This window comes from Elaeis guineensis, chromosome 11 (genome assembly GCF_000442705.2).
Source record: "Elaeis guineensis isolate ETL-2024a chromosome 11, EG11, whole genome shotgun sequence".
Taxonomy (NCBI): domain Eukaryota; kingdom Viridiplantae; phylum Streptophyta; class Magnoliopsida; order Arecales; family Arecaceae; genus Elaeis; species Elaeis guineensis.
The window spans coordinates 96,978,538-97,002,050 of NC_026003.2; positions in this window are offsets into that span (position 1 = coordinate 96,978,538).

Genomic DNA, 23,513 nt, shown 5'->3' on the forward strand with positions numbered 1-23,513 from the left:
TTGATTATCGAGTAATAATTCATTTAAGATATCAGAAATAAAAAAGCTAAAAATATGTAATGGAAAAAAAAAGAGAGCTTACACATAAAAAATAGGAGCATGGAGATGAGTTTCATCAGCCGAGTCAATGAGTGAAGAGGTTATTAGATTTGTTTAATTGGATTGTCAGTTTTTTTTTATTCAAGTATGCCTACTAGGGATATGTTAACGGTTGGTGACGGAGAAGACTATATTTTTCTTTTATAGTCATTTTTTCGTGAAATCATGCATAAGAACAAGTAACAATGAAATGGATGGTAGACTTTTATTTTCAGTGACAAATATGGTGAGCATGAGGATTGAACTGGTAAGTCAATTGACTAAAATATACACTACATATAATGGTCATTATTACTTTAGGCTCTAGCATTAAACAATGTAAATTATTTATACCATATCTTACAATGCAAAAGAGGACAAAAATATTCATAGTGTTTATCTATTTTTTAGGTGCAATATTTATATTGTTAATCATGTAGGTATGCATAGTGACGATGTCTAAACAATGGATTTGTTGATACCCATAAGAATGATTTTTCTAACTTGGGAGTTTCCTTGATTGAATATATTCTTTTTAAGGAAAATTTGCCAATGGTCGAGCGGATGAACCTTTTAATAATCATCTAGCAGTTATGCAATTGCATCTTGCCCCAAGTCTGCCTAATCTTTTTTTTTTTTTTTTTTTTTTGTGTGTACGTGGGTGTACGCACGCATGTGTGCTGGTGGGTGGGAATATGCGAGGATAATGTCCCATAATCATAAATAGATATAGCTTCCAATGTATATACCAACTTAAAGTATCTCAAGGGCTAGTTACCATGCAAGAGAGTAAATAAATAGTAATATGGAAGCAATCTATTTATAGTAAGGTTAATTTGTAAGCCACTGACCATCTTGCTTGGTGCAAAAATATTATATAGTGGTTTTTATTATCACCTTTGTTGTTGTCATTATCTTCGTTATTGTTATTTAATGTTGATGTTGCTATTGTTATTATCATTTACTTATCGTAGACACCAAGAAAACACCTTCCAAGTTTGAAGGCCAAAACTTTTAGGACAACTAAGTGAACAACTATGCTATAACCCAATTTATAATGCCTTCACTCAAAAATTATTCATTTTGCAACTTGTCCAATGAATAGGCAACCGTTGTCCATATATGAAAGTCAAGACATTAGAAGTCTCCTTTGGGAGGAGAACCAGTAGTTATTGGCTTCTACTTCTTGAAAATGGATTAAAAAAAAGCGGTCTTTTATAGATTTCCACGTGCAACATTTGGGGATTAGAGTTATTATAATTGACACTATGATTAAATGGATAAAAGACCTAACGTGAGATTGAACTAGAATAGTATTTTCCATGAGATACTATTCTTTATCCAAGGACCCTCAGATTCTGTCTTTACTGCAATTTAGAGTGAACTAGCTAGGTGCATCAATCCTATACCAATTATCATAGTGATATAATGATCAATTTTTTTAAAACTACACATTCTAAATCATCTAGCTAGTTTCATCTACTATATAATGGAAAATCCCAATGCTCAACATGTTCCTATAGGATTTCGAAGCCTCTTATATTGCATCTTTAAGGGAAAAAACATAGGGAAGGGGAGGCAAGTGCATGCTGGACCTCAAGCCTTTCAATTAAAACCAATACAACTATCATTACATTATTTTTATTATTCAATAGCAAATAAAAATAACTAGACAAGAATATTATTGAATGAAGAAAGAGATAAAGCTAATTGAAGCTCTTACATTAAAAAGACAAAAAAAAAAAAAAAGTTAAATATCAAAGAAACAATTTAGATGCTTCCATGGCAAACCGGGCACGCAAGGAAGCTCGTGGGGACACCAAGCACGTGTCCCAATTAGGAAGGAGACGAGAAGGTGGTGGTATAGCGACATGTGGGCTCCTATCCGTTACTTCTTTCGGGACGATGCATGAATCTATGTGGATTATAACTACTTTGGACGTTAGTCCAATGATGATGAAGCTTGGTCATAACTCATGGCTAGCAGGAGAATAGAAAATGGCATCCAAGGATTTGATGGTGCGCGAGAAAATGGCAGACAGCGCTTTCAAAGAATCTTGCAGTGCTGGTGGTCACGCTTGGACCAGGCTATGAGCTAACCAAGCTAGGGTTGGATCAATGGTAAACAAGAAACTTAACCCAGAGGTTAAATAAGAGTTGAGAATCAATTAAAGTCTGACCCTGACCAATAGTATATTAGCACTAACGGTCCCTTAAGAAAGATGTCAGCTATCCCTGAGTAAAAGAGTTGTAATTCTGGATTTGGTGCATGCATATGTGTTTCAAAATTTTTATTTTCTAAATACCACAGTGAAGAATAAGATTAAAATACTTTTATTCTAAATTTTGTATAAATAAAAATATAAAATTATATGGATCTATTCCATATGCTGAAATTGATATATGCTAAAATTCAGATTGTGATCAAATCACATACCTGTTTCGCAATCTCTTTTTTCAAAACTGGATCTGAAAGAGACGAGGCTCTTTATTAGCCGCACAAGTGTCCAGCCTCTACGAGTATCTACTCGAGATCAGTCTGCAACAACCCTCTATAATTTGAATTTTGATTCTTCAAAATTCAGTCTGCTGAATCGGAACGAAGCCTGGATCTCAATCAACACTTGATTTTTCTCTTTGATATTCTTTTTCTCCTCTTTTCTAGAGTTGCTCCTTGCTATGTACTGCTATTAGATGCTAGAAACCAGTAAGGAAGAGGCATCCAAACTCCTCTGGGCGTAGAACTCCTTGGGACGCGCGTCCCAAGGAAGGGGTGTATAGAACACCCAAGAGAAGAGAAAGGGAGAGGAAGAGAGGGCATGGGGAGAGCCTCTAGGTGTGAGGGGCTGCTGGTTTTGATACTCTAAGGATCTTAGGGGAGGTCTCTTTAAATAGACATAAGAATTGAATCCTATTCAATCTCATAATACAAGTCCTACTTGCATTAGGATCTCTATTAACTTAAGTTATCCAACTTACATTAGGAAGCCCATTAGGCGCCAACTATTGGAGCCCTTGCACCCATAATTAAACACCCTCTTTTGCACCCAAGAGATACCCTATATGAAAACTAAAGGCCCTCTAATTAATGGACACGCCCAAATTGATCAAATCAAAGTGGCGCCCAATAATAACTATCAAGGAGATTCATAAGGGACTTGCACCCTTAATTTATATGATCTATAACCTTAGACACCCAATAATTGGAGTCTTCTGAATCTTATTTATGTAGGTTATTAGCAGGTAATTAAGTTAGAATTATCTTATCAAATAAGTAATCCCAATGGAAAGAGGAATTAGGTCTAATCATGTGCTAGCAAGGTTATCATGAACCCAATGTATTTATCTAAACTCAATTGACACTTCATAAGCTCAATTTCTTATTTCAGGCCTAATCCCTTTGTTGTGTGACCTCATAGGTTCAATTCTATCTGGTAGTGAGATATACAATGATCTTTATCATTATATCATTGAAACTCTTTTCAATGGGTCGGAACAATTTCACTCTAACTCAGCAAGGATTGTCGATTCGAAACAATCCTAGTGAGCTCTCACAATCCACTAGTGACACCTAGCAGTATGTAGTGACAACCCAGTATAATTGAAATAAACTTCTAGGTGTAGTTAACGTATAATTTAATCCCTCTATCGTGAGTCCCGATTAGATGGCAGGTCATGGATAAATCGTCAAACCTCAACATCAGTCATATAATAGATTGATTAGCTCAAATCCAGTTGTGACTTCTATGAAAATTCTTTTCTATCAATATACTGCTATGGCCACAGACTCTTGGACTTAGTCTCTCAAATCTTATAGGACTACTCCTCTCTATCAAGATCGATAGATCCTATCTTGATATACACCTCACTCCTACAGTGAACCAACTGTCGCCAATATCCACTACAAGAGCTAATTGAGACCCATATTTATGTGTCAATCAAATTTCAACAGCCTCACTATGAGTAGCAGTATCATCTCAAGTCAAAGGACCAGTCACACAACTACAGCATCAAGACAATCACTGACGATTGAATAGAAATCCAAGTGATCTCCTGTATGGTCATGTTCAGTACCAGTTGTTCTCTAACAACCATCGGTACTTGTCATCCTGTATCTTTACACAGTAGATTAGAGATCCATCTATCTCGAAAGAAGCGATTTGTATGCCAGTCTATCCGATGAAGGAGGAAAACCGCTTTTCCTCTATAGGATCTTTCAGATTTCATCAAATCTAGGATGGAATAATTTAAAAAAAAATTATCCTACATATATTTCAAATCTAAGTCTCTAGATCTAATCTTCATATTTGATATTAAATCTAAAATAAATCTAAAGGGATGAGGAAACAAGTAATACCTTAAGGGTAATCTGATTACCTTGTAGATGATCTCTGCACAGTCCGAGGTTCTGATGTAGCCATGCAAGCGTCTGGCCTATACCGGTATCCACTCAGGTAGAATCTGGAATGTCTTCTCCTCATGAATCTACACTCCAAAAATCAGATCTAAATCTGATTAGGAAGATCTTCAAAAATCTTCCTGAAGTTGGAGCAGCAGCCTGTCGAAGAAGTCCTGCAGCCTTCTGTTCCAGGCATCACCACGCCTTGGATCTTTGCCAGATGGACGTCCAACTCTTTGGACATGAAGAGGGGAGGAAGGAGAGTAGGGAGGATGTGGAGACGAGGGGAGGGGGCGGCAGCTATTGGGTTTTGTGCATAAAATAACTTCTGTCTCGAAACCCTAGGCACAGCAGGGTTTATATGGACCCTGTATGCTGCGCAGTGCCACATCATTCAACCAATCAGAAAATTCCAATAAATTTTGAAAAAATTTTGATTGGTGGAGTGATGTCATCTGATCATATCAGATAAGAACCCCACCTTATCTCCAAAAGATGGCACCAACATTGGATAAGCACAAATAGAGGTGGCGCCCAAGAGTTTAAATTGGTCAAGACTCTCTAATCCTTATCCACTTGGGGCGCCCACTTTAATCCAATTGGGCTCACACCATAATCTAATTATGGCATCCAATTTGATATGGCTTGGCTTGTGGACACTCCACAAAAATCCTCCAATGAGCTCTCTTCAGTTTAAGACCCATATGTCAACTTTTGATAGATGTCCTAAAATAAAATTGGCAGGTACTAGGAATTAGCAGGTGTTGTCTTTAATTCATCTCATGAATTAAGACAAGCCTTTTCTGAATTGGACAAGCTTCATTTAGACTGAGAAAAATCTTCCTAAGGTTCTCTGGATGAGTCAAATCACATTTGGCTCAATAGAGATAGAAAAGATTACACGAGGAGAAAGTTAGGCTCAATCGTGTCCTAGCACGATTTCCTTGAACCTAATTGGATCTTATCCAAATCAATTGGATTAGCCCAATTGATGACATCCAGATCCTAACCTTTGTTTGTGTGACCCAATTAGGTTCAATTCTGTATGGTAATGAGATATGTCGTGATCTCATCATCGACATCATCGAAACTCCTTTCGATGGACCAAAACTCTTCTGATTCAGACAATTAGAATGATCGATCATCAATATCATTCTAATTGCTCTCAAAATCCACTAGTGATACCTAGTAGTATGTGATGGCAATCCATCAGAACTGAAGACGAACCTCTCGGTGCAGCTACCTGTGTGATTGAGTTCCTCTATCATGAGTCCCGACTGAATTAGGGTTAAGGTGAACTCGTCAAATCCAACATCAGTCATATGAGTTAATCGATCGATCCGAGTCCGATGTGAAACTCCAATAGAATTTTTTTTTTTCATTATTTCACTCTACCATGGTCATGGGCTTAAAGACTCGATCTTTCGATCATCATAGGACTACTCCTCTCATCTATCGAGGTTGATAGATCTCATCTTAGTGCGACCTAGTTCCTACAATGAATATGCTACAGCCAACATACACCTCAAGGTTTCGAATGGCTAGGAGACCAAGTTATGGTGTAGTCAAACTATAACACACTCAAGATGAACTGTCGATGCACCTCAGATCAAAGAACTAGACACACAACTGCAGCATCGAGCTAGTCATTGACGAGAAGATAGACTTCCTTATGACTGCTCAAAGTGGTCACCCTCAGTACTCTCATTCTCAACGAATATCTGTACTCTCGCTCTGATGTCTCCACACCGTAGACTCAAGACACATCTACCCTAAGGAAGCGATCGTACACCAACCTTCCAGATTGATCACCATCTTCGTGATAATTCTATGGTCAGGAGCTGTTTATGAGTTAGTTATGTAAATTTATATCTTAAATTTTCAACTCTTGAAAATATGAATTTACATTCCTACTAACTCAAAGGATGTATCACAGACACAATGTACACAATGTGATAGAAGAATAATCTTTTTATTCATTTATAGTCAAAATTATAAATTTGTCCTTAGATCTGTACAGGAATGTGTCAGCCAATCTGGCATCTAGGGCACACATCTAACAAACTCCCACTTGACCTAATGCCAATTGGCTACATATCTAAGTCCCATCTTCTCAAGGTGGGCTTCGATCTTTTGCTAGCCCAATGGCTTAGTCAGCGGGTCTGCCACATTATCTGTGGAGTCGACTCTCATAACCTCGACATAATCTTTTTCGAGGTAATCACGGATCAGATAGAATCACTGCTCGATGTGCTTGGACTTCTGATGAGATCTTGGCTCCTTAGCTAGGGCTATGGCACCATTATTATCGCAGTAAAGAGGTATGACATCCGATGACATCACTCTAAGTTCTGCGGTAAATTTCTTGTACCAGAATGCCTCCTTCGTAGCTTCTGATGCAGCAATGTACTCTGCCTCCATGGTGGAATCAGCAATCACTGTCTGCTTGGAACTCTTTCAGTTGACTGCACCACCATTGCAAATGAACAGACTTTCAGATGTCGACTTTCGATCATCTATATCAGACATAAAGTCTGAGTCTGTATATTTCTGAATTTGGAATTCTCCATTTTCAAAGGCTAGAAACATATCCTTAGTCCTTCTCAAGTACTTAAGGATATATTTCACAGAAGTCCAGTGCTCTTCGTCTAGATTCGACTGATATCTGCTTGTGACACTCACAGCATGGGCTATATCAGGTCATATACATAGCATGACATATATGAGGCTCTCTATTGCCGAAGCATAAGGGATCTTGCTCATGCGTTCAATCTCCTCAGGTGTGCTAGGGCACATCTTCTTGGAGAGATAAATACCATGTCTAAAAGGCAATAAACCTCTTTTGGAGTTTTCCATGCTAAACCTCTTTAGCACCTCCTCTATGAACATCTTCTGTGAAAGTCCCAGCATCCTATTTGGTCTATCTCTATAGACCTTAATACCTAGTATAAAGGATGCCTCTCCTAGATCTTTCATAGAGAACTCCTTAGACAACCATACTTTGACTAAGGTCAACATGGGAATATCATTCCCAATTAGGAGGATGTTATCTACATACAATACGAGGAAGACAACTGCGCTCCCACTAACCTTTTTGAACACACATGGTTCCTCCTCGTTCTTGATGAAACCAAACATGTTGATCACATCATTGAAACGAGTATTCCAACTCCGAGATGCTTGCTTAAGTCCATAAATGGACCTTTGCAGCTTGCAGATCTTGTGATCATCATCACTGGATGTGAAACCAAGCAGCTGTTTCATATAGATATCTTCCTCAAGATGTCCATTTAAGAACACCATTTTCATGTCCATCTGCCATATTTCATAATCGAAATAGGCTGCAACAACAAGCAATGTATGGATGGATTTTAGCATGGCTACGGGCGAGAAGGTATCCTGATAGTCAATGCTTTTGTACTGACTATAACTTTTTGCTACGAGCCTAGCCTTGAATGTCTCTACATTCCCATCTGCACCTATCTTTCTCTTGAAGATCTATTTACACCTAATAAGTACAATACCTTCAGGTGGATCTACCAAGGTCCAGACTTGGTTTGAGTGCATCGAGTCAATTTTTGATCTCATTGCCTCTAACCATTTCTCGAAGTCGATATCTGATATCGCCTCGTCATAGGTCTTGGGGTCATCACTATGAGCCCCATTTTCCATGAGGAATATTTTCTCTACATCTTTTTGTATGGTACCTAAGTACCTTTCAGGAGGACGAAAAATCTTAGTCGATCTATGAGGTGGAAGAGGTTGTGTTAAGACTGGTTCTGATTGATTAGGTTCCTCAGGTTCTTTAGCTCGTTGCTCTTGGGAGACATTCTCCTTGAGCTTAATTATTCTTCCGATGCTATCATCTTGAATAAACTATTTTTCAAAAAAAATAGTATTTCAACTCACAATCACATTGTGGTCTTCCAGAATATAGAAATAGTATCCTAATGACTCTTTAAGATATCCTATGAACCGAGCTCTAAAAGATCTGAACTCTAACTTGTCCGCTTGCTGTCTCTTGACATGAGCCAGACAACCTCAAATTTTGAGATGATTCAGACTTGGCTTCTTACTATACCATATCTTATATGGTATGGTAGGAACGATTTTAGAGGGAACCCTATTCAATACATAAATTACTGTCATGAGACAATATCCTCAAAGAAATTCGGAGAGGTCCGTGAAGCTCATCATGCAACGGACCATATCTAATAGGGTCCGATTTCTCCATTCTGAAATCCCATTGAGTTGAGACGTTTCAGATGGAGTCCATTGAGAGACTATGCCATTATCCTTAAGATAGTCTAGAAACTTCCGACTAAGATATTCACCTTCTCGATCTGATCGAAGAACCTTAATGGGCTTTCCTGTTTGTTTTTCTACCTCATGTCTGAATTCTTTGAACCTTTTAAAAGCTTCAGACTTATATTTTATTAGAAACACATACCCGTACCTAGACATATCATCGGTAAAGGTAATGAAGTAGATGTAGTTGCCTCTAGCTGGCACATCAAATGGACCGCACACATCCATATGTACTAGGGCAAGTAGGTCTGTGGCCCTTTCCCCATGTCCCATAAAAGGAAGCTTGGTCATTTTGCCTTGAAGGCATGATTCACAAACTGGACATGACTCGAAAGTCAACAGACTCAATAGTCCAAATTTCTCCAATTTGTTAACCCTGTCTTTCGCTATATGACCTAGCCTTAGGTGCCACAGATACTTATCATTTAGACTATCTCTAGGCCTTTTAATTCCTATGGCATTCACATTTTACTCAATATTAAATACAGATACATCAATATATAGCTGATAGAGACCGTTAATAAGAAAACCATCTGCAACTTTATTATTTTCATAAAAAAATATTACAATGGTCTTTATGAAAGCTAATCACATAGCCTTCTTGTGCTAAACATGAAACAGAAATTGTTGGTGCAAAAATCCGCTTGCATCGGAGAAGCTGGAGTCGGAGAAGTCGCGGTCGCCGCCGGGACCTGCAAGGGAAGTCTAAACCGGAGGTGGGGTTGCTCCGGCAAGACCCTCCGACGCTCAAGTCAGTTCTCTGCCTCAACAAGAATGGAGCGCTCGAATGGAGAATTTAGCAGAGTTTTGAGATAAAAAATGAGCTTATAGAATAACGTTTCTGGGTCTCCCTTTTTATAGGCGGAGGAGGTAACGGATTGATGGCGACATTTGTAACCGCCTGGTAGTGGGCTGCCCAGGGTCAGGCAAAATTTGCTGCGAAGAGTAGTGGAGTAGACCCGTGGCCATCACTAGGGCGTGCCACGTGGAACCTGCCGCGGGAAGTGGGGCGGCGTGTGCTGTCGCGTCTTGGCAGCGGATGGGAGAATCGTGCGGTATCCATTGCAGGAGGTGGAGCAGGATCGTGGCCGTTTATCGTGGTCTGCCAGGTAGTAATGGAGCCGCGTGGGATCCGTCGTAGGGAGCGGAGTAGTGTTGCGATCGTTACTGCGGCCTATCAGGGAGTGATGGAGCTGCTTGGAATCCACCGCAAGAAGTGGAGCAGGATCGTGGCTGTGATTGTGGCCTGGGAGCGCAAATCTGCTGGCTGAAGTTCGGCAGCGGTCGGAGTCTGGCCCCCGTAGGGGTCCGAGCAGAGTCCTCCTTGCGGTTGGGGTCATGGGTGGAGCCCGGCTCCCGTGGGAGTCCGGGTGGAATCCCCTGCAATCAAAATCAGATGCAAAGTCCGACTCCCGTAGGAGCCCGGACAAGGCTTACCGACAGCTGAGGTTGAGGACGGAGCCCAGCTCCCGTAGGAGTCCGGACGAAGTTCGGACGCAGTCTGTCTGTAGCCGTCGGAGTTGGGGACGAAGCCCGGCTCCCGTAAGAGTCCGGGCGGAGTCTTCCTGCAATCAAGGTTAAAAGCCAAGTCCGACTCCCGTAGGAGTCCGGACGGGGCTTACCAGCAGTTGATGTTGAGGACGGAGCCCGGCTCCCGTAGGAGTCCAGGCGGAGTCAACTTGAGGTCGGAGTTGTCGGCGGAGTCCGGCTCCCGTAGGAGTCCGGACGAAGTCTGTCTGCAGCCGTTGGAGTCGAGGATGAAGCCCGGCTCCCGTAGGAGTCCGGGCGGAGTCTTCTTGATTTAAAGGCGAAGTCCGGCTCCCGTAGGAGTCCGGACGGGGCTTACCAGCAGTTGATGTTGAGGACGGAGCCCGGCTCCCGTAGGAGTCCGGGCGGAGTCAACTTGAGGTCGGAGTTATCGACGGAGTCCGGCTCCCGTAGGAGTCCGGACGAAGTCTGTCTGCAGCCGTTGGAGTCGAGGATGAAGCCCAGCTCCCGTAGGAGTCCGGGCGGAGTCTTCCTGCAATCAAAGTTAAAGGCGAAGTCCGGCTCCCGTAGGAGTCCGGGCGGAGTCAACTTGAGGTCGGAGTTGTCGGTGGAGTCCGGCTCCCGTAGGAGTCCGGACGAAGTCTGTCTGGCAGCCGTTGGAGTCGAAGACGAAGCCCGGCTCCCGTAGGAGTCCGGGCGGAGTCTTCTTGATTGATAGGCGAAGTCCGGCTCCCGTAGGAGTCCGAACGGGGCTTACCGGCAGTTGATGTTGAGGACGGAGCCCGGCTCCCGTAGGAGTCCGGGTGGAGTCAACTTGAGGTTGGAGTTGTCAGCGGAGTCCGACTCCCGTAGGAGTCCGGACGAAGTCTGTCTGGCAGTCGTTGGAGTCGAGGATGAAGCCCGGCTCCCGTAGGAGTCCGGGCGGAGTCTTCTTTTGAGGTCGGCATCGTGGGCGGAATCGTTGATTTTGTTGAGGACTTCGGCTGTGGGTATTTTATACCCAACACCAGTCCCCCTACTTTCGAGTTTAAATTTCGAACGAAGGAAGTACAGAGAGATGGGTACAGTCGAAGCCGTCCCCTCGAATCCCACGCACTGCTGCCCCCAGATATTTTGGGCATTAAACGTGCGCACGTCAGAGCCCGTTTTTCAGTGAAGGTGACCTGAAGAGTCTTTTCGGAACCTCCGTCAGAACGCGATCCCAAGCATCGTGCTACAGAAATTTATGGACGGTCAACCCTCGATAGCGGTGAGGGGGACATGCGGGACACATGGCACGCACCAGTTGGCCCAGGAACACCCGCCGCCATAATTGTGCTAGGATTCGTCGGCTATTTAAACCCCCTAATCTCCTTTCGTGGCTTCATCCTGTTGATAGGACGATACCTTTCTTTCACCTGAGAGCCTAGCTACTCAGCTACTTCCCTCGCACTAGTCCTTTCCTTCTTCAGCTCCCCAATTCTTCTCTGAGGGTTCCCACACCATGTCCTCTACCCCGGAGTCCATTCTTGAAGGGATGTCTAGGGCTTGGAGGAAGGCGAGGAGGAGAACGGCGGCCGGTGAGGATCTCCGTCGTTTTAAAGGGGGCTCAAGGAAGAATTCCTTCAACAATAGGGGTTTAATAACGGGGGCCGCCGGTAAAGTTATCCTGCACGAGAATTTCGGAGTAGCAAGGCGGGGTGATACCGGTCAAGAGGGCAGAGCTGTCGTCACAAGCTGTGGCGGGATCCTTGATGCCGTCGGGGCCGAGGGACCAGAAGCGATCGGCGTCGATGGTGGGGCAGCAAAATCTGTTGCGGGGACGGTGGAAGTAGCGCATGCCGACCTTGCCAGAGTGTTTTGGGTGGCGGCTGTCGTGGAGCATTCGGAGATGGAGCATATCTCTGGCGTCACCGCTGCCTCCAAGGTGACTCCGGCTCTTCTTGAAACAGGTCTTCGTCACTGCTGCCGTTGCCCTTATCACCCCCGGGAATCTATCCCACCCTTTTCCCCCTAAGGTTGGGACTTCGGAGATGGAGCGAAGCGAGGCGAGGCGAGAGCTGATAGGTCCGTTACATGCACTGGAGAATGTGGCTGAGAAGGTCAGAGACGGGGAGAGGAGTTTGCAGCTGGGAGCGGCCTCCGGTATATCCTTCCTGAACCGTGTTCGTGAGGCTTGTATATCTTTTTTTCTTGACCCATCGGGTCTTGTAACGTATATCTTGTTAAATGAAAAGGAGATTTTGCTACCTTGTCTGCATCTTGCATCGAATAGTTGTTTGTCGAGCTTCTTCATTTTTCTTTCTTCTTTCTTCCTCCTTTTCTTCTCTTTTTTCTTCTTCTTTTTTTTTTTTTTTTTTTACGTCATCCTAAGGTCATCGACGACTTCTTTTATCCGTGTGGGGTTGTTATCTGCCGAGCTCCTTTTCGACTTTTACGCCGTTCAAAGATACCCGGTTGTCATTTTTTCGTCAATGGCTGCAGGTTTGCTTGGGGCCACTCGGGCCCGGGGTCCCTCCTAGGGCTTGAATACGGGGATCCAAGCTTCAGTTGTCCTCGGGCGCTGTTTATTTTTCAATCATCACTGTTGCGATCCATTACCTTCCTTTATTGCTTGGAGTTTTTTCTTCGCTGAAGTCGAGGCTAAGTTCGGCTCCCATGGGAGTCCGGACGGAGAATCCCTCTTGAAGTTGGAGTTATGGGCAGAGCCCGGCTCTCGTAGGAGTCCGGGCGGAGCCTTCCTTGGCATCGTGGACAGAGCCCGGCTCCCGTAGGAGTCAGGGCGAAGTCTTCCCGCAATCAAAGTCATAGGCAAAGTCCGGCTCCCGTAGGAGTCCGGACAAGGTTTATCGGCAGTTGTTGTTGTCAGCGGAGACCGGCTCCTGTAGGAGTCCGGGCGGGGTTGTCCTATAGTTGATGTCGGTGATGGAGCCCGGCTCCCGTAGGAGTCCAGGTGGGGCTTAGCGCATATGGGCGTTGCAGGGCCTTCCCCCCATCCGGTCTAAAAGGACCGGGCCTTCGACTTTGCTCAAGTTAGGGTGAGGTTCTCCTCCTGTCCCTAACAGGGCTGTGGGGGCACATATGGGCGTTGTAAGGCCTCTCCCCCCATCCGGTCTAAAAGGACCGGGCCTTCGACTTTGCTCAAGTTAGGGCGAGGTTCTCCTCCTGTCCCTAACAGGGCTGTGGGGGCACATATGGGCGTTGTAAGGCCTCTCCCCCCATCCGGTCTAAATGGAACCGGGCCTTCGACTTTGCTCAAGTTAGGACGAGGTTCTCCTCCTGTCCCTAACAGGGCTGCGGGGGCACAAATGGGCGTTGTAAGGCCTCTCCCCCCATCCGGTCTAAATGGAACCGGGCCTTTGACTTTGCTCAAGTTAGGGCGAGGTTCTCCTCCTGTCCCTAACAGGGCTGTGGGGGCACAAATGGACGTTGTAAGGCCTCTCCCCCCATCCAGTCTAAATGGAACCGGGCCTTCGACTTTGCTCAAGTTAGGGCGAGGTTCTCCTCCTGTCCCTAACAGGGTTGTGGGGGCACAAATGGGCGTTGTAAGGCCTCTCCCCCCATCCGGTCTAAATGGAACCGGGCCTTCGACTTTATGAGGTTGCCCTTTTATTTTTGATACAGTTTGTTTGAATTGTCCAAAGACATGTGGATATGCGGTTTTCGATTAAAACGAAGTCACTGGTAGTACATACGAAAGTTTTCTGAGCTCCACGACCGCGGGAGGTCGGCTCCTCCGAGCTCCTTGAGATAATAAGTTCCGGACTGGACTACTTCTTTGACTTCATAAGGTCCCTCCCAGTTTGGGGCGAGTTTCCCCCGATCCTGAGGTTGCGAGACAGCAGCTCGTCGAAGCACTAGATCTCCTGCTTTAAAGGCTTTGTTCTTGACCCGGGCGTTGTAATATCAAGCAACTTTCTGTCTGTAGGCTGCCATTCAAACCTGAGCGATCTCCCATATTTCTTCCAGCAGGTCGAGGTTGGCTCTAAGATTTTGTGAATTTTGGTGTTCATCGAATGCCACGACTCATGCCGACGGGAGTTTAAGCTCGATCGGGATGACGGCTTCCGTTTCGAAGGCTAAAGCGAAGGGGGTTTCCCCCGTAGGTAACCTCTGGGTAGTTCGATACGCTCATCGCACATGATAAAGCTCGTCCACCCAAGTTTCTTTTGCTTTTTCAAGCCTTGTCTTGATCCCCTGCAAAAGGATTCTGTTAGTCACCTCGGCTTCGCCATTCGCCTGAGGATGAGCTACTGACGTGAAGTTGTGGGAGATGTTTAGATCTTCGCAGAATTCGACGAATCTGGCTCCCGCGAATTGCCGCCCATTGTCAGTGATTAGGGTTCTAGGTAAACCGAACCTGCAAACGATGGATTTTCAGACGAAATCTTGCACTTTCGCTTCTGTGATTTTCGCTAGTGGTTCGGCTTCAACCCATTTGGTGAAGTAGTCGATTGCTACAAGGAGAAATTTCCTTTGTCCAGACGCCATGGGAAAGGGGCCAAGGATGTCCATCCCCCATTGTGCAAAAGGCCATGGGGTACTCAAAGGTGTGAGCTCGGTGGCGGGCTGTCTCTGGACGTTGGCGTATCTCTGGCATCGATCACACTTTTTGACATATTCAATCGAATCATGATGCATCGTTGGCCAGTAATATCCTTGACGGAGTAGCTTGTGGGATAAAGACCTGGCTCCCAAATGATTTCCGCAAACTCCCTCGTGTACTTCCCATAAGGCGTAGTCAGCTTCCGAGGGCCGGAGGCATTTTAAGAGGGGCAAGGAGTATGATCTCTTGTACAGTTTACCCTCATAAAGGAGGTATCTTGAGGCTTGATTTCGGAGTTTCCGAGCTTCTTTCGCATCCTGAGGGAGGACTCCATCTCTGAGATAGATTATCAGCGGGTCAACCCAGCTGGGCTCGTGGTCGATCTCCATTACGGGCCGCGATTCTTCTGTACTCGGGTGTTTTAGAACTTCAAAGAGGACGCCTTTGGGTAATTCGGCCGGAGCCGATGTCGCCAGTTTGGAGAGAAGATCGGCTCTGGTATTCTCTAGCCTTGGAATCTGTTTAATGCTGAAGTTGCTGAAGGCGGGGGTGAGCTCCTTTACCTTCTCAAGGTATCTGGTCATACTGTCCTCCCGCGCTTCGAAACTCCCGCTGACTTGTCCCACCACTAGTTGGGAGTCGCTGTGTACCCGGAGTTGACCTATTCCCAGCTCTTTGGCGATCCTTAATCCTGCGATCAGAGCTTCATATTCCGCTCCATTGTTTATTGCGGGAAACTCGAAACGCAGAGCGTACTCCGCGATGACTCCCTCCGGGCTGACCAAGATCAGGCCTGCACCCGCGCCTGCCATGTTGGAAGATCCGTCCACATAGAGGGTCCAAAAGCAATCGGAGGGATTGGCCACTTCGTTGGGGGAGTTCGGGTGAGACTTCAGGTCGTCAACTTTGCCTTGCTCAAGTTCGGCCTCCTCTGGGATAGTGCACTCTACTATGAAATCTGCCAATATTTGAGCCTTTATTGTTGGTCTAGGTCTGTAGTTGATGTCGAATTCTGTGAGCTCAATCGTCCATTTTGCCATTCTTCCGGAGGTGTCGGCCCGGTGCAAAATCGTCTTGATCAGTTGATCAGTGAGTAGCGTCACGGTGTGCCCTTGAAAGTAGGGTCGGAGTCTCCGAGCTGCAATCAACAAGGCGTAGGTCAGTTTTTCTAATTTGGTGTACCTGGTCTCGGCGTCCCTCAATGCGCGGCTAATGTAGTAGACTGGTCGCTGAACTTTCATTTTTTCTTTGACATGGACGGCCGCGAGGATCGTGGGAGAGACCGCCAGGTACAAAAATAGTTCCTCCCCAGGTTCAGGCTTCGCCAGTAACGGAGGTGAGCTAAGGTAGCTTTTTAATTCTTCAAACGTCTCTTGGCATTCAGAGGTCCAACAGAAGTTCTTCGGCTGCTTGAGGGTTTGAAAGAAGGGCAAGCATCGTTCGGCCGACCTCGCGACAAAGCGATTAAGAGCCGCTATCCTCCCTGTGAGGCACTGAACCTCCTTGATCGACTTTGGGGCGGTCATCTCTTGGATGGCGCGAATTTTCTCTGGATTGGCCTCAATCCCGCGCCCTGATACCATGAAGCCCAAGAACTTTCCTGAGGTTACCCCAAAAGCGCATTTAGTTGGGTTCAGCTTCATTCTATACTTTCGAAGAGCGTCAAAGATTTTCTCGAGGTCGGCGACATGATTCCTGGAAGACCTACTTTTTACAAGCATATCGTCCACGTAGACCTCCATGTTTCGGCCGATCTGCTCTTTGAAAATTTTGTTCACCAGCCGTTGGTAGGTTGTGCCCGCATTCTTGAGGTCAAATGGCATGACCCTGTAGCAGTAAAGGTCGTGATTAGTAATGAAAGCTGTCTTTTCTTCGTCTTCCGATGCCATTCTAATTTGATTATAGCCGGAGAACGCGTCCATAAAAGTGAGGAGCTCATGGCCTGAAGTAGCGTCCACCAGTTGGTCGATTCTGGGAAGGGGGTAGCTGTCCTTTGGACAAGCCTTATTCAGCTTTTTGAAGTCTATACACATCCTCCACTTGCCGTTTGCTTTCTTGACCAAGACAACATTGGAAATCCAATCAGGATAATTGACTTCCTTAATGAATCCGGCCTTGAGAAGCTTATCCACTTCCTCGGCTATCGCCTTCTGCCTCTCCGAGGCATGACTCCGAATTTTTTCTTTTGTCGGTCGATGCTTTGGGTCGACAGCCAGATGATGCTCCATGACTTCCGTGTCAATCCCCGGCATGTCAGCTGGAACCCAAGCAAAAACGTCCGCATTTCTTCGTAGAAAATCAATAAGACGCGTCCGCACCTCTTCCCCCAGGTTGGAACCAATTAGCACCACATGATCCGCGTTCCCATCATTCAAAGGGATTGGTACTAGATCTTCGATTGGGCCGCCCCTCTCTTCAGTGAGGTCATCGCGAGCATCCAATCCATCGACAGGACAGGGGTTCGATTGATCGCTTCTTTGCAAGGCGATGCTGTAGCAATGTCTAGCTAGGGCTTGGTCTCCCCGGACCTCTCCAATCCCCTGGCTGGTGGGGAACTTTAGTTTCAAATGGTAGGTCGATACGACAGCTCGAAGAGCATTAAGGCCGGGTCGGCCAAGGATTGCATTGTAGGCGGATGGCGCCTTTACCACCAAGAAATTCACCAGAGCCCTAGACTGCTTTGGATACTGACCCGCGGTCACAGTCAAAGCTATCATTCCCTCCGTCGGAACGGCATCACCGGTAAACCCTATCAAGGGGAAGCAAATCGGTCTCAGATGACCGTCAAGAGTGGACATTCTTGAAAAGGCGTCGTAGAACAAGATGTCGGCCGAACATCCGTTGTCGACGAGAATGCGACGGACGTCGTAGTTTGCTATATTCAAGGAAACCACGACCGCGTCGTTATGAGGGAATTGGACTCCCTGGGCGTCTTCTTCAGTAAAGGTTATGGGTTCTTCAACTTTTTGCTGCTTGGGGGATGCAGCTGGTATGTTGGTTGTCCCCCACCGGGATTTCCCTGAGATGGCATTGACGGAATCCGACAGAGGCCGATCATCCGGCCACTCCTCATCGGCGACCATAGCCGGAGATAATTGTGCAGAGGCCTCGCAAGAAGGCATTAGATGAAGGAAGGAGGAGTGGGTGCCGGAGAAGATGGCCGGAAGCGGCTCCATTGAGCGCTTCTTTAAGAACAAGGGTATTGCGAAGACGCCGCCCTTCCTCTAGCGCCAATCCTGTTGGTGCAAAAATCCGCTTGCACCGGAGAAGCTGGAGTCGGGGAAGTCGCGGTCGCCACCGGGACCTGCAAGGAAAGTCTAAACCGGAGGTGGGGTTGCTCCGGCAAGACCCTCCGACGCTCAAGTCAGTTCTCTGCCTCAACAAGAATGGAGCGCTCGAACGGAGAATTTAGCAGAGTTTTGAGATAAGAAATGAGCTTATAGAATAACGTATCTGGGTCCCCCTTTTTATAGGTGGAGGAGGTAACGGATTGATGGCGACGTTTGTAACCACCTGGTAGTGGGCTGCCCAGGGTCAGAAAGAATTTACTGTGAAGAGTAGTGGAGTAGACCCGTGGCCATCACGGGGCATGCCACGTGGAACCTGCCGCGGGAAGTGGGGCGGCGTGTGCTGTCGCGTCTTGGCAGCGGATGAGAGAATCGTGCGGTATCCATTGCAGGAGGTGGAGCAGGATCGTGGCCATTTATCATGGTCTGCCAGGTAGTAATGGAGCCGCGTGGGATCCATCGTAGGGAGCGGAGCAGTGTTGCGACCGTTACTGCGGCCTATCAGGGAGTGATGGAGCAGCGCGGAATCCGCCGCAGGAAGTGGAGCAGGATCATGGCCATGATTGTGGCCTGGGAGCGCAGATCTACTGGCTGAAGTTCGACAGCGGTCGGAGTCTGGCCCCCGTAGGGGTCCGAGCAGAGTCCTCCTTGCGGTTGGGGTCGTGGGTGGAGCCCGGCTCCCGTGGGAGTCTGGGTGGAATCTCCTGCAATCAAAATCAGATGCAAAGTCCGGCTCCCGTAGGAGCCCGGACAAGGCTTACCGACAGCTGAGGTTGAGGATGGAGCCCGGCTCCCGTAGGAGTCCGGACGGAGTCCGGACGCAGTCTGTCTGTAGCCGTCGGAGTTGGGGACGAAGCCCGGCTCCCGTAGGAGTCCGGGCAGAGTCTTCCTGCAATCAAGGTTAAAAGCCAAGTCCGGCTCCCGTAGGAGTCCGGACGGGGCTTACCAGCAGTTGATATTGAGGACGGAGCCCGGCTCCCGTAGGAGTCCGGGCGGAGTCAACTTGAGGTCGGAGTTGTCGGCGGAGTCTGGCTCCCGTAGGAGTCCGGACGAAGTCTGTCTGCAGCCGTTGGAGTCGAGGATGAAGCCCGGCTCCCGTAGGAGTCCGGGCGGAGTCTTCTTGATTGAAAGGCGAAGTCCGGCTCCCGTAGGAGTCCGGACGGGGCTTACCAGCAGTTGATGTTGAGGACGGAGCCCGGCTCCCGTAGGAGTCCGGGCGGAGTCAACTTGAGGTCGGAGTTGTCGGCGGAGTCCGGCTCCCGTAGGAGTCCGGACGAAGTCTGTCTGCAGCCGTTGGAGTCGAGGATGAAGCCCGGCTCCCGTAGGAGTCCGGGCGGAGTCTTCCTGCAATCAAAGTTAAAGGCGAAGTCCGGCTCCCGTAGGAGTCCGGATGGGGCTTACCGGCAGTTGATGTTGAGGACGGAGCCCGGCTCCCGTAGGAGTCCGGACGGAGTCAACTTGAGGTCGGAGTTGTCGGCGGAGTCTGGCTCCCGTAGGAGTTCGGACGAAGTCTGTCTGGCAGCCGTTGGAGTCGAGGACGAAGTCCGGCTCCCGTAGGAGTCCGGGCGGAGTCTTCTTGATTGAAAGGCGAAGTCCGGCTCCCGTAGGAGTCCAGACGGGGCTTACCGGCAGTTGATGTTGAGGACGGAGCCCGGCTCCCGTAGGAGTCCGGGCGGAGTCAACTTGAGGTCGGAGTTGTCGGCGGAGTCCGGCTCCCGTAGGAGTCTGGACGAAGTTTGTCTGGCAGCCGTTGGAGTCGAGGACGAAGCCCGACTCCCGTAGGAGTCCGGGCGGAGTCTTCTTTTGAGGTCGGCATCGTGGGCGGAATCGTTGATTCTGTTGAGGACTTCGGCTGTGGGTATTTTATACCCAACAGAAATCAAATTCCTGCTTGCTGCAGGCACATAATAACAATCTCTAAGAAATAAATCTAATCCTAACGGTAATCGTAGTGGGTAGATTTCTACGGCCACAGCAGCAACTCTTGCTCCATTCCCGATGCGTAGGATCATCTCCCCATCTCTCAGCCTCCTGCTCTCCTCAAGATCCTGCATAGAGGTGCATAAATGAGCACTAGAACCAGAGTCATACACCCAACTGGATGCAGAAGAAATCATAAGATTAGACTCTAAAATGAGCATACCTCCAGAAGGACCATCCTTCTTGTTCTTCAGGGTGGCCAGATACTGAGGACAGTTCTGCTTCCAATGGCCATCTGATTGGCAGTGAAAATATTTTTTCTTATCAGCAACCTTCTTCTTCGGTTCTGTCTTCTTCTTCTTGCCATCCACCTTCTGCTTCTTCGCAGACTTTTTTTCTTTTCAAAAGACTTTCTCTTGGAAGAAGTCCGCTCTACAGTAAGAACTGAGCCTTTTGAATCTTTTATAGAAAGCTCAGTCGTAACCAGCATGTTCATTAACTCGGTCAAGGTACACTGCATCTTATGCATATGAAAGTTCATGATGAACTGACCATATGTATTGGACAAGGACTAAAGGATCACATCAATCTGAAAATCTTTGTCTAAGATGATATCGAGCTTCTCAAGCTCCTCAAGATCTTTGATCATTATCAAACAATGATCTTGGATTGACTGCCCATCATGCATCTTGACCTTAAAAAGTCTTTGACAGACTTGATACTTGGCCGCGCGACTCTGTTCACCAAACAACTCTTGCAGGTGAGCCAACATTTGGTGGGTAGTCAAAATGTTCTCATGTTGGCGCTGCAAGTTATCAGACATTGCACCCAACATGTAGTACCTTGCTTTGTTATCATCATCCGTCCACTTTTCTAGAGACGCTCTCTGTTCAGCAGTCGAACGTGTTGGCATGGCAAGTGGGTCCTGGTTCAAGACATGAGTCAATTTTTTGGAATCCAGAATAATTCTGTAGTTCCTCAACCAGTCCTTGAAATTGGGTCCAGTCAATCTGTGGGTGTCTAGTATTATGGTCAGGGGGTTTGAGGCAGACTTGTTTTCTATAGAGAGTCAAAAGTTTCTAGTTAGATTTTGTAATCAGACTTAACCAATTTGTTTAGGGGTTTCATTTTTAAAACAAATTTGGCTTCCATTATTTTCTCAAATCCCTACACTCCCTTGGTAGAGATATGAAAATCTCCGTGATCAGTGATTTTTAGTGGATGGTACGATTTCACCGACTGGCTCACCACCTCACCTAACAGTTATTGGTGATGGATCAACCGATGAGTTGACAACTCTTGTCCAATGATTCTCTAATCATGGTGCACCCAAAACTTGGTCTCTAATTCATGAAGCTCACCATGTCTAGGATATTGCTCCAATCCTTAGTTAAGTCAGACCCACCATTTGCACGAACTAGATTCTTGATTGGGTCCCTCACCGTATCTGAAATATTGAGCCCAACCCATCCTCTAATTCATAGCATCCAATGCCTAATTGACATGGTTGCATCTTTTCGGTGCAAATGAGCCACTGTAACCAGCCGAGAACAATCAACCCCGGAAAGGGCCCACACATCCACAATGATGGAAGACCTAGACTTAATATTTTCTTAGGAAGATTTGATTTAGGTCTCATTAAACTTGATTTAACATAGTCATAACAATTATGACTAACCTAGTGGCATGGGTCAGCTCGAATTGTTAGCCACCTCTAATCAGAACTGAGTCGACACATATGGCCAGATAAGTGAGACCGGTGGGAGGGATATGCCATTAACTCGACAAGAACGTATTCGAGTCGAGTAGCTCCCAATTAAAAATCAGTCAGTCGCATCTGCCCAACTTACCTTAGATACCAAATTATCGAACCAAAACTAATTGGGTTAGCCTACAATCCAGGCTCTAACCACTGAGCCAAATTAGGTCTTAACTTGATCGAGTCACATCTAAATGTGATTCGATCTTGACCCAGACTTAATCCTATTAGGCTGATCAATTATTAGCTTTCATGATCCTACCTAACCAACTCTTGATTCGGTTTGATCAACCGCTAGACCTAATTGAGCTACCCAAGTCCGAACCCAATTTTATGAAAATATCTTAGATCTGAAATTCTCAATTTTAGACCTAACTTTATTTCATAAGTTTAATTCATGAATTAAGTTTGGATTCATAAATAAAGCATGTAAAATAAATCCTAGGATTTCAGGATCTAGGATTTTGCAGAAAAGTAAGTTTTTGATTTCTGATTAAGGATGAACGTGCGGCACCCCTACACATCATATGAACACCCCATTGAATGAGAAGAGAGGGTCTTAAAATCTTACTTCATTCTTATGATCGGACAGCCATGAGGAACACCTTAATCAGAAATATAAATTTAACTACAAAACTAGTTAGATCTAAATTAACATATCACATATACAATTTAAGATCTAACTAATACATGCTTTGCATACATCTCACGTATCAAAAATTAATCTAATTAACATACTTTCAGATCTGATACATCACATATAATATCTAAAAAATAAGATTTAAATTGAACTATTCAAAATTAAATCTATTCTAGACAAGTTACTAGAATAATTCTACAACCAGTCTAGGCATGCAGCAGATCAAGTTTATGAAAAAACTAAAATTTTATTTTTTATTTTCTGATCTGATTATAACACTTATAATATCAAAAAAATAAAGAATAAATTAGATTTAATTCATATTTTAATCTCATTAAAATATAAGACTTAAGACTATTCATGGATTCAACTAATCCTAGTCTAGTCATGCATCTTATGCATGTTAGATCTTCTTAGATTTAATTTTAAATATTTTAATTTCAGATTCTATTATATCTGATGTGATATCTAAAATCTTTAATATCAAATAAATAAAAATTAAAATTAAATCTAAATTAGATCTGAAATAGAGCCAACAACCTGGCTCTGATACCAGTTGAAGGAGGAAAACCGCTTTTCCTCTATAGGATCTTCCAGATTTTATCAAATCTGAGATAGAATAATTTAAAAAAAATTTATCCTACATATATTTCAGATCTAAGTCTCTAGATCTAATCTTCATATCTGATATTAAATCTAAAATAAATCTAAAGGTATGAGAAAACAAGTAATACCTCAAGGGTAATCTGATTATCCTGTAGATGATCTCTGCACAGCCCGAGATTCTGATGTAGCCATGCAAGTGCCTGGCCTCTACTGGTATCCACTCAGATAGGATCTAGAACATCTTCTCCTCATAAATCTATGCTCCAAAAATCAGATCTAAATCTGATTAGAAAGATCTTCAAAAGTCTTTCTGAAGTTGGAGCAGCAGCCTGTCGAAGAAGTCCTGCAGCCTTCTGTTCCAAGCATCACCACGCCTTGGATCTTTGCCAGATGGACGTCCAACTCTTTGGACGTGAAGAGGGGAGGAAGGAGAGCAGTGAGGACATAGAGAAGAGGGGAGGGGGCAGCAGCTATTGGGTTTTGTGCATAAAACAACTTCTGCC